General features: G+C 39.2%; 1 protein-coding gene across 4 annotated transcripts in view; it reads right to left on the bottom strand.

The window, feature by feature from the left end:
* Nucleotides 1-12,305, bottom strand: part of TNR (tenascin R) — a 432,923-nt gene that overhangs the window by 26,006 nt on the left and 394,612 nt on the right. The window lies entirely within an intron of this gene.

Below are 12,305 nucleotides of genomic sequence, written 5' to 3'. Positions count from 1 at the left end.
CACACCATTTAATATTATCAGAAACTCGCCTCTAACCCCAACATATATCAGCTCAGTAATTTTTCCCAAAGCAAAATCTTAAGACCAAGAGCAAAACTGGAAGGTTTTTCTTCCTTTTGGTGCAATAACTGGAGCCTAGACCGATGGAGAATCTTTTAATTTTTATTTTTTTTAGCACAGGCTGTGGTGATTACTAAGTTAAGAGAAAAGCCACAACAAGTGCTTGGTACACTGAAATGTCTCATAGTTAAGTGTTTCTAGATGTAATTGTGAGATCAACAGGACCATGGCGTTCACCAGAAGAATTGCTCCGAAATTGGTTTGCTTTGGGAAGTGGAGGCTGAATGCTGAGTGGAGTGGAGCAAGCTACATGACACGCAGTGCAGTCAGGGGACCACCACTGCTGGGACAGACTTTCTCTGTCCTGGCCCTGATCTTTACTTGTTTTGGATTCTTGGGTGTTCCTTTAAAATGATCAGCTTTAATGGCCCTGGCAAGTGTCTGTCCACTTTTCTGGCCTCAGCATCAGGACTGAAGCCACAATGTCAGCATTTGTCTCTGAAAACAGCCTCAGCAGGTTTCTCTGTAAGCGCAGAACACAGTGTTGTTGCACCACAGAAGTGCAGGCGGCCACCTCTGGCTATCAACACTTAGATTTGCTTTTTCCCAGAAGCTTGTTTGTGGTTGACTCTCCCTTGTTAGAATCAATGGCCCACATCTGCAGAGTAGCTGGCTAGACTGTCAGGGGCAGCCTAAGTCTGCCAACAGGGCAAGGTTAACCTGCTCAGCCCACATGGGGTGAGCCACTTGGCTTTCTCACAGCGTCTTCCAATATATTTACCTGTTTACACTCTTTTACTAATTCAACAAATATATAACAGAGTGTCTGCTGGGTTCTAAATACTGGGCTAAAAGATGGGAATATAAAGAAGGAAAAGACACAGTCACAGCCTTTCAGGCTGCTCATGCTGTGGTGGGAGAAACAAATATAACCTTGAGCTCTAAGTGCTCTGGGAAAGAGATAAACATTGTAGGCTGGCAAAACCTGGATGTGGGCGTGCAATGATGCCTGGCTGGCAAGGACAGGGTGAGAAGTGGGGGCCCGGGATAGGGCAAGGGGTGACAACTGCTAATCAGAAAGTTACTTTAGGAACTGACCTGGATGCTGGCCACAAATTGGTGGAGAAGGGTGTTCCAGACCTGTGCAAAAGTACGGCCCCTTTGAGAAGTTGAAGGTTTAGCAGAAGACAGAGCAAGAATTGGGTGGGATGGAGGAGAGAGAGTGCTGGGGAGGTAAGCAGGGATGGGATCATGTCATTTATGGAGGCAATTGGAGGAAGAGTCTTTTGGTGGACTTTAAGCTCAACTTGTTAGAAAGACCATTCTCAGTGCAGTGTGGAGAATGAATTAGATGGGGGTGAGCCTGGAGGCAGGACTCCATTCAGGATATAGTGGTGGGAACCCAGGAGGAGAGTGACAATAGCCTTTAAGGAGGTAATAGAGTGAGTGGAGAATTAACTGAACAAGGCAGCTTTGATGTGTTCACCCTCAACAGAGTTCCGGAAGAAGGTCATCAGGCTCTGCAGACCACCTGCCTTCTGCTCAAGGGCAAGTGCAACAGACATCTAAGACATCTAAATCTTCCCTTCACAGGTCAGCTAAAGGCATCCTAGTACTAGAGGAATGTTCTGACATCATTTCTCTTATTATTCCTTTGATCCACTTATATCAGAAGACCCAATTTCATGGCAGATTAGACTGATCACAGACTGGCAGTTGCCAGCCTGGCCCCTCTCTGTGGCTCTTGATTCAACATGGCAAGGGAGGGCTGGGTCCTGATGACACTTCCTACTGGTCTCCCTGCTGCCATTCTGGTCCCACCTGCATTCATTCTCCACACTTTAGCCAGAGTGACCTTTTTATAGTGTGAATGTGATCTGATTTCATCCTATCTTTTACTTGCCCAAAACCCTTCAATGGCTTCCTTATTGCAATTAGAATAAAATCCAGAATCCCTACCATGGCCTACAAAGCCCTGTACGCTCCGTCTCTGTCCTGCACTCCTCCCCGCTTTCACTATTCTTCAGCCTCATTGGCTTTCTTGTAACAGATGGAAAAGGCCAAACTTACTCCTCCCTCAGGGTGTAGTAATTACTCGTCCCTAGGCCTGGAATGCTCTTCTTTGTGGATTCACTCTCATTATTCAAGTCTTGGCTCACAGGTCTCAGTTAAAGAGACACCTGTTGTGACCACCCTAGTTGAGACCAGGGTCTGGGATCGGTGGAGGAAGTGGCAAGTGATAATCAAGAAAGACTTCCTACTATAGGTGCTGCCCTAGAAGTCAGCTCTTTACACTGTCCCTATTCCATTACTCTGTTTATTTATTTACTTAGTTTTTTGTCAATTCCCATTGCCTCATCCCCTTGAATGTAAGTTCCATGAGAGTATAATCATCTGGCTCTTACCTTATTCATCACTCAGCACTTAGAACAGTGTCTGACCCAAAGTAGGTGCTCAATCAGTATTTGTTAAATGTATGATGCCATGTGAGCACTATATCCTATCCCTCCCCTATGGTTATGAAAAGGAAAATTAAAATTAGATTTTCTGAAAACATTTGGGACAGCACAATTTAAAATAGGCCAGAGCAAGTTCTGTATATAGTAATATGTAAGGTCCTGCTGTAACATTCACAATGTCACCTTCAACCCATGGTGTTACTGTAAGGCAGGCCTCGAGTACAAGATGTCCAGGTTTTTGGCGTTTTTGAACAACGAATTGGACAAAACGCACAAACAAAGTAACACAGGAATGAAACACAGGAATGAAGCAGAGAAAGCAGGGATTTATTAAAGCAAGAAAGCACTCCACAAGGTGAGAGTGCGCCTGGGCAAGTGGCTCAAGGGCCTGCTTACAAAGTTTCCTGGGTTTTAAGTACTCCTTTTGAGATCTCTATCGGCTACCCCTTATCTGAATGAAGGCTTTGGTTTGTGGCTAACTAAAGGCTGGGGTGAATTGAATGCAGATGAAGGGATGGCCGGTGCTTAGGGTGGCCAATCCAGGACACTTTCCCTTTCCATCTGAGATGTGGTGGATGGCGGGGAGTTGTAGGGAGACGCTTTGAACCTTTGTTACTAGGCATGGGGAGATGGGTTTTTTTCTTTTGGTTTAACTTTAGGAAGTTGACACTAATTGGCCTTAGGGTTCCTGCCTTCATACCCAGGTATTTTCCTTTTGATCCAGCTTTGGGAAGTCAGCACGAATTGGTCTTAGATTCCCTGCCTCCAGACCCTATTCTCCTGCCTCAATAGTAGGTTGTATTATTGCTTGGCAAGATTCACTGCCTCCCTGTGGGGGATCACATGTCCCTGTCCTATTGAATAGTACAAACAATTCTATGGAAATCAATTCAGTAACTTAGATGACATGGACCAATTTCTTGAAAATCACCACATCCCCAAAGTTGTGCAAGATAAAATGAAAAGATAACCTGAATAGGATGAAACTATTTTTAAAAATTGAATTTGTGCTTAAAATCTCTAGAAAAAGAATTTCCAGGCCTAGGTATCTTCACTGTGAATTCTACCAAGAATTTAAAGAATAAAAATCATCAATTTTATACACTCTTTTCCAGGAAATAGACCAAGAGGGAACATTGCGCAACTCATTCATTGCAGCCAGCATTAGTCTGATAAAAAAACAAAAACAGAAACAAAAACAAACAAGACCAGCCTTGCCAACATGGTGAAACCCTGTCTCTACTAAAAATACAAAAAGTTAGCTGGGCGTAGTGGCGGGTGCCTGTAATCCCAGCTATCCGGGAGGCTGAGGCAGGAGAATCTCTTGAACCCGGGAGATGGAGGTTGCAGTGAGCCGAGATCAAGCCACTGCACTCCAGCCCAGGTGACAGAGTGAGACTCTGTCAAAAAAACAAACAAAACAAAACAAAACAACAACAAAAAAACCCCACAAAACCAAACAGCACCAAAAAAAGGGAGAGGAAGGCTTGGAAGAAAGTTTTGAAAAAGTCTGTTTTGCCTGTCTTTCATATTGCCATGGAGTAATCACTGCCAATCCTTCACATGTCTGTGGCGTTTTTCTAATACCTGCATTACCAAGCAGAGGAGCTGATAACCCCAAAGGAACACGAGCTCACAGGCCAGAATATCCATTCACTGAAGAGTAAGACTACTGTGAAAGAAAGACCACAACCATTATGAGATTGATCATCTGGTACAGAATTATTAGAACAGAATTTAAATTAAGCATAATAACTTTATTTAAGGAGGTAAGTAAATTAACAATATGAAAAAGGATTTTTAAAAAATCAAATAAATAAAAATTAATAACAGTTTAAAGTAAGAATACAGCAGATAGGGTGAATAAGGGATTTAAATAAGCTAAAGAGTAAGCAAGTGAATTGGAAGTTCTGATTAAGGAACTCTTTGAGAACATAAAAAGTAAGAATAAAGAGGAAGAAAACATTTAAAAAGCTAAGGTATTTGGAGGATAGACTATGTATTTCAACATCTAGCTAACAAAAGTCCTGAAAAGAAAAATAAAAGAGGAGAAAGTGCTTAAATAAAAATGAAGACAAATGTCTCAGAATGAAAGATAAAACAGATCAGATTTAAAGACTGTATAGAGTGTGAAACTGGAGATAAAAACATAAATGAACTTCAAGACATATAATGAAGTGTAAGAGTTGCAAAAAGAAAAGAAACATTGTTTTTAAAGCTTCTAGAAAGAAAAAGCAGATCACCTACAAAAGAACAGGAACCGGATTAACATTCGACTTCTCAATGGCAACACTGCATTTGAGAAGATAATGGAATAGTATTTTTAAATATGATGGGAACAAATATTTTTAGGTAGTATTTGATATCTGATTAAATTACAATTTCAATGTATGAAGAAAACCCACAAAAGTTCCTTGGGCATATGAAATTGCGGAAGGTTTGCCTTACAAAATCCATTACTGAAAATTTAGAGAACACAAATAAGAGTGACAAGTTCTAGAGATGTGAAAAGTAAGAATGATTAACTACTTGGAAAAACTTTATTTATATTGTCTTAAATAAAAGGCTATAATTAACAGAGAGAAAAGAGAAAGCCTATCCATAAGAATCCAGAGCCAAAACCTAGACAGAGCTTGTTTGTGGGGAGGTGAAGCGGGTAGGGAGGAAAGAGTCCAGAGGGATTTGAGAGGGTGCTCAAGTACTTGGATTGTTACACAAAGATGCCATATTGACACATTTAAGAAAGGAGGAGGGATAGATAAACATGACTATGGATCTGAAATCTAAAGTCTGGTTCTTTGAAAATATTAATAAAAGAAATATATCACTGGGAAGACTGAGAAGTAAAGACAGAATATGAAAAAAATAAAATGAAAAAGGGAAAATAGCTACAGATGCAGTAGAGATAATAAAACAATGAAAAGTCTTTTGAAGAATTTTATGCTACTAAATTCTGGGACTCAGATGAAATGAATATATTTCCAAAAATTTATAAAGGGTCAAAACTGGTACAAGAAGAAAGCAAGAGCGTGGATGGATAATTAATTTAAAAAACTTAGACGTGGTAGTCAAATGTTTCCTATTCCAAAAACAAAGAAACAAAAAGACACAAACAAAACAATAACAATGTGCCCAGGTGGTTTTAGTGAGGAGTTCTGTCCTGAACAAGTTATTCCACAAAAGAAAAAAAAAAAAATAAGAAACAAAAAAGAAAAAAGAGTGAAAGATGAAGCTGTCTAGCTTTTTTTGTTTCTTTTTAGAGTGAGATTAGTGAACATGGATTTCAAAACCCAATAAAGAGGTATACACAAGAAAAAAATATACAGGTCAGTTTCATTTATGACTGTAGATGTGAAAAGTCTAAACGGATAGTAGCTAACCATATATAACAGTGCATTAACAAATCATATTCAGGAGAGATTTCTCTAAGGATTGTAATTAATATATCGAGAAAGAAGCTATTAATATAACTCACCTCATTAGTATACTAACTGATAAAAGTCATATAATAAATTAAATAGGTATTATAAAAACCATTTGATAAAGTTTAACAACAAAGCTTATTACAAAAACTCTTAACTTAGAAGAAAATTCTATACCTTGATAAATGTTTTAAACCTCAAATCTAAACAAACACTATTTGTGTTTATTTAAGGTTAGCCAATTATATATTTTCTTTATTTTAGAAAAAATTAAATAGGCTTTTTTGTTTTGTTTTATTATTTATTTATTTATTTATTTATTTTTGAGACAGGGTCTTGCTCTGTTGCTCAGGTTGGAGTGCAGTGGTGTCATCTCGGCTCACAGCAGCCTCTGCCTCCCAGGGTCAAGCGATTCTCCTGTCTCAGCCTCCTGAGTAGCTGGAATTATAGGTGTGCACCACCAAGCCCAGCTAACTTATGTATTTTTGGTAGAGATGGGGTTTCATCATGTTGCCCAGGCTGTTTTTGACCACCTGACCTCAAGTGATCCTCCTGCTTCCAAAGTGCTGGGATTACAGGTGTGAGCCACTGCGCCTGGCCTAAATAGTTTTTTTTTTTTAATTTTAATTTTTATCTAAAGGAAGTTTAAAGAGGAAGATTTAGCAAAGATTATGCAACATGATAATGCTTTAGTTGCATTCCTTTTGTGAATGCAACTAAAGTCAATGTACCTAATATTACTGTCACTATTTAACATAGTTCAGGAGGTCCTAGGTAATGTGATAAGAAAAGAAAAATAAGAGGTATGAGAATTAGAAGTATAGAAATAAAATTGCCATTATTTGTAGATGACATAAAACATTTACCTAAAAATATTAACAGAAACAATAGATACTTAGAATCAATAAGAGAGTTCAGCAGGATTGCTAGATACTGGATTGATATAAAAAATTAATGGTATTTTTCTACATTGGTAATAACCTACTAGAAAATATATATTTTTAAATTAGACAAAAATTATCAGCAATACAAAATGAAATGTTCAGAAATTAGCCAAGAACATATAGAATGTTTGTCATGAATATAAAGGAAAAACTTACAACTCTATTAAAAAATAAGGATGATTTGAACAAATGAAGATGCATTATAGGCCTTCAGAAGGGATGACTGTAGTATTACAAAGATGTCAGTTCTCCGCAAATTAATTTATAAATTCATTGTAATTTCAATCTAAATTCAAGTTAAAATTTTTGAGAGGGGGACTTGATAAACTTGATAAACTAAACTTGTTAAACTAAGATGCCTTTGGAAAAATAAAGGTCACCAATTAGGTAAGTCAAACTCGAAATGAAAACTAAGGAAAACTGTTTTACCATATATTAATGTATTAAGTTATAGCTATAAAAACACAATGTGGTATTTATGGAATACCATATGGAAAAATAGATCTGAGAGTAGAATAGGGAGTTCAGAGGTCAAAGAGAGATCCATGTACATATGGGAACTTAATATACAATGAGGCACCACAAACCAATACAGAACAGATGGATTATTTAATAAATGATGTTAGGAGAACTGGTTCACTATAGAAAGAAAAATGAAACTGTATCCTCAACTAATACCAATATAAAATAGGCTAAATATAAAGAAATAAATCTAGAAAGTTAATAGCGGAACATATTGAAGAAAACCTTTTGGCTGAAAAGCAGAGAAAGACTTCTTAAGAAAGGTTTCAAAAGCTTAAATAATAATAGCTAATATTTAGTACAGGAACCCGGTGGAAAATTGACAAACTATATGAGCAGGCCATTTAGAGGAAAATAACACTCAAAGGACTAAAAAACATATGAAGAGATGTTTAAACTCAAACTAATGATTAAAGACATTCAACTAGAAAAATGAGATATAAATTATCTCTATGAGATTATCAAAAATGACAAAGCCAGGCCATGTCAAGGCATTTGGAATGATGCATGTCGTTAGGAAATAGGAGCTTCTGTGCACTGTTGGAGGGAGTGTAGACTAGTACAGCCATGTGGGAGGGCAGTACATGGTTAAACTATGTAAACACATCCCCTATGACCCAGCAATTCCTCTTCTGGGCATATATTCCAGAAGGCATTACCTTAGTGATCCATAAGTGGACATGTATAAAGTACTTACTGCAGCACCATTTGTGGTGGTGGGAGGTTGGAGACAATCTGATGTCCATTTTTGGGAGAATGGAGAGGCAAAATAAGACGGGTGCCCACCATGCAGTATTTTGCAACAATTAGAAGCAAAAGACTATATAGATGCACGACAACACGGATGGGTCTGAAAAACAGTGCTGAGCAAAAACTATGAGAATAGGGAATGAATTATGTAACCCAATACCGCTTACATGTATTTAAAATATTTATACTCAAAGTAATTTTACAAGAACATATTTTTCAAAAATACATACAAACAAAAGGACACAAATTTAATGTATCAAATGCTTGCCTATGGAAGGTGGAAGAAGAGAAGAGGGTAAAAGGAAATAAATGAGTAAAAACAGACTGGGACCTTGTTGGAGATTGACATGGGTGGTATGTGAAAAACTGTGCAGTGTGATTAATTGAAACCTCTCATCTGACACCTATCCTTCTATTAATTTTGGACATGCATGGAAATGGTTTGTTCAAATGGGATAATTAGTGCCCTACTTCCTTCTCCACAGCCAGGTCCCAAAGAAAGAAGGTAGACTTCTCCTTTTAGGGGTTTGTTTGTCTTATAATAAAGCAAGAACTCAAGCTGTTTCTAAATAGTGGAGCAGAGAGAAGCCCTATCACCTCTGCACTTTGGTGAAAAGGATTTGTGGCATATCTGAGGATAGATAGCCGTGGATAGTGATCATGAGGCTTTCCTTTCTAACTAGAATGTCTATCTGATAAGTATGTGAATTTCCATGATCTGCCATCTATTGTTCCAGAGTGTGGTGTTTGCCAATCTTCATTAATTTTCACAACCTCAAAAGCTGAAGCTTGTGTTAGAGTAGACTCCAAAGTTTTCTTAAAAAGCCCCACAGAATAGCTCAGCCTGGATGTGGAAGGGCAGGGACAGGAGCAAAAGTAATAAAAGAAAACTTCTTCTTATCCATCTCTGGGTACCTCTGCAAATGATTGTCTTAACCTCAAGGTCAAGACAACCTATTTTATAGTGCTCACTGTCTCTTAGGACAAGCTTTAGTGAGAACCTTGTTTGCTTTTTATAGTATTAAAAGAGACAATGAAACTGCCTCTCAGACAATCATTTCACCAAGTCCTGGCTGCTCCGTGGGGAATATTTGTTTCCTCATTTATATTCATATCTCTAAAAGACAAGTAGACCTTGGATGAAATTTCAGGCGATAGTAAATTATAAATAATGTATCCATATTTTTTCTCTTCCATACTACTTGTACTTAATTCCCTCCAGAGTCTTGTGCAAACACCAGAGACAAGAGGACAGGAAGCTATTAACATGAAAGGAAAGAATGAAATGGACTTATGTGGCAGAAACACAACAAGGGAAGACATCTTGATCAAAGGAGGTTTTTGAGGGTTTGTGAGTGCCAGGTCTTTTCTTTTCTTCTCTTTTTTAGTTTTATTATTACTTTTTGACATCTTAACTCTTTTCCAGGCCATCGGGTAGGCATCTTGCTTACAATGAACCTCTTATGGTCCACTTGGGACAAGGTGAGGGTTTATCCGTGGATAAAGGCAACTTTGGGCCAAACTTTAAGCTCTCTTGTTCCATCAGAGAAGGCATAGAAAACACTCAGAATGATGAGCTGAGATCAACCCATCCTAAGAGTAGGATACTGCTAAGTGGGAAAGTCAGATACTGTCAATGAAGTTGGAAAGGATGCTAATTGCTAAAAAGAAATTAGCCTCTAAATCCATTAGCCCTGGCTTGCGATCACCTGGGAGGCTTCCAGTGTTTCTCAGACTTCTTGCTCAGCAAGAGTAATTCATGCCTGTGGGGTCCTGACTGGCAGCACTCCAGTCTTGCATATAAGTGAAGATACACTGCTCTTCAATTTTGCTTTTCCTTATTGGTAATGTCCCCATTCCCACCTCACCAAGTTTGTAAGCTGATACCCTTGTATTCTTTTCCTCCTTAATAAAATTTGCTCTTGGGCAGGGGTAGAAAACGTTGGGGTAGAGAGGTGGCACAGGCAACGAGAGCTCATTAATATTAACATGCAAATGACTATGTAGCCTAGTGGAATTTATTCAGGGAAATTTGCATTGAGGTGGCTGACAGAGCCTGAAATTAGAGGGAATTTGGGCATCACATCATACTCTTGAAGGTTATACCTCTTTGCCTGTCCCATCCCTACAAGGGGTATTAAAAATCGCCTTAGGCTTTATTTTACCAGAGACCCCTCTTCTGTGCTCTGCAGCTGAGATTTGACTATTCAATTTAACCAGTGTCTATTATGTCTGGTATGTGCCAGGCTTTGTGCAAGATACTTTCACATGCATTATTTCTGCCCAAGAATCTTTCATTCTGCAACCAGTCATTTCAGTGGGTTCTGATAAATCTCCAAGACAAAGCCAGCAGAGTTTGGTATGCATCAGTGACTTACATTTAAATTTGAGCTTTCCAGTAAAACTGCGAAAGCTTCCAAACACAGACATGTCTTTGCCATGTACCACAGAAATAATAATACAAACTCTGCATGGAACAGCTCAGTCAGTAGCTACACTCACCGCATAGGAAATTGGGCTCTTCTGTTTTCCCCTTTCTGAGCTGGTATTGGTCATGCCCCAAGAGCCTGGTGTCAACTGGAGTCTTGTAAACACAAATAAACAACCTAAATACATCCTGATGGTTCCCTGCACTGTCCACCAAATGAAGCCATTATTCTGCCTCCTCTCCAGATTTCCATGTGTGTTGTTAATCTTCTGCTTATTTGATCCTACTGAGGCCCCAGGTGGATTTGGGATCCCAGATCCAAAAAATTGTACACTGCTTGGCGCAGCTGCATCTAAGAGAGGGCAGTGAGGGGCACAGAAGCTGGTTTGCTTTTACAGCCCAGGTGGGTCTGGAGTGAGGCACAGCTGTAAGATGCCACAGAGACTTGAGGCACATTGTCATACTGCTCACAACTGCTAGCTGTGGCATCACCAGTGTGGGAATTAAAAGCCCATACTACACTGAGCAAACATTGAAACCCATGCATTTTGGGGATAAAATGATTAATTTAGACCTAATAAATATGCAAATTGAGAGCTCGGTTTAAGTGTCTGTCATCCGTGTCCTTTTTATAGAAAAGAAATTCTTAATTCAATGGAAAGCTCCAACCCGTGGGTCTTTAAGTGGTAGCGTGGAAAAGAGGACCATGGAGGCCTTTTTAATTAACCTGCGAATGTGCAGGGAAGGGCTTAACAAGAAGAGGGTAGCACCTTAGTTCTGAGATCAGACACCTTTGTAAGAGCATGGAGGGGGAGCATAATTGACTCCAGCCCCATAAAAGAGATCAAGTGTCTTCTAAGTTCCACTTGGTAAAGATACATCTTGGATTCATGTCTGTTTGTGTACCCAAGGTTTATTTTTATTTTTTTAATTAAAACACTTGTTTCTCTGATTAATGTGCTCATTTAAGATACTTTGTGATGCATTGAAAAGTGTAAAAAAAGAAGGGAGAAGAGGACTCGTTCACAATCTCCGCACTCTATAGAACCACTGGGGATATTTTGTCATATCTGATCAGTGTCTTGCTTTGTCATTTAGAACGAGCACTCGTGACAGGGGGAGACACCTGGTGGGGCTGGGGGACTTTCTCTCACCTCTCTGGGGATGGAGGAAGAGGCTCTGAGGCATGGACGGGAATCCAGTCATTCTGGTGCTCTGACATGGCAGGCAGGATGTGGCTGAGAATATGGGACATGCTCAGGTTTGCCTCACATGTATGCACCCACACCCCCATAATGTGGGCCAGGGAGAGAATTCAAAGTCGGGGCTGGGCAGCCTTACATTATGGACTGTAGAGAGGCACAGTGGGAGGTGGTAGAGAGAAACATTAATAACACAGACCCCAGAGCTGAAACATCTGGCGTCAAATTCCAGCTCCCTTACTTAAGAGCTATGGGATCTTGGGTGAGTTACCTCACCTCTCTGTGGCCCAATTTCCTCATTTGTAAAAAATAGACATGATAGTGCATACCACATAGGCTGTTGTGAGGATTACATTAGGTAATACATGTAATGCAGTTAAACAGTACTTGGCAAGTAACTCTCAAAAGTCAGATATTAGGTTATTTCCTGTTATAGAGATTAGGATTTTTTTTTTATCCTTTAGCAGCATTTTTCAAGTATCTTCTGCTGACTTAAGGAGGGAAGGCAGCCGGAACAG

This window comes from Gorilla gorilla, chromosome 1 (assembly GCF_029281585.2).
Source record: "Gorilla gorilla gorilla isolate KB3781 chromosome 1, NHGRI_mGorGor1-v2.1_pri, whole genome shotgun sequence".
Taxonomy (NCBI): domain Eukaryota; kingdom Metazoa; phylum Chordata; class Mammalia; order Primates; family Hominidae; genus Gorilla; species Gorilla gorilla.
Note: the sequence above shows the minus strand (reverse complement) of the source record. Positions and strands in the feature narration are given on the sequence as shown.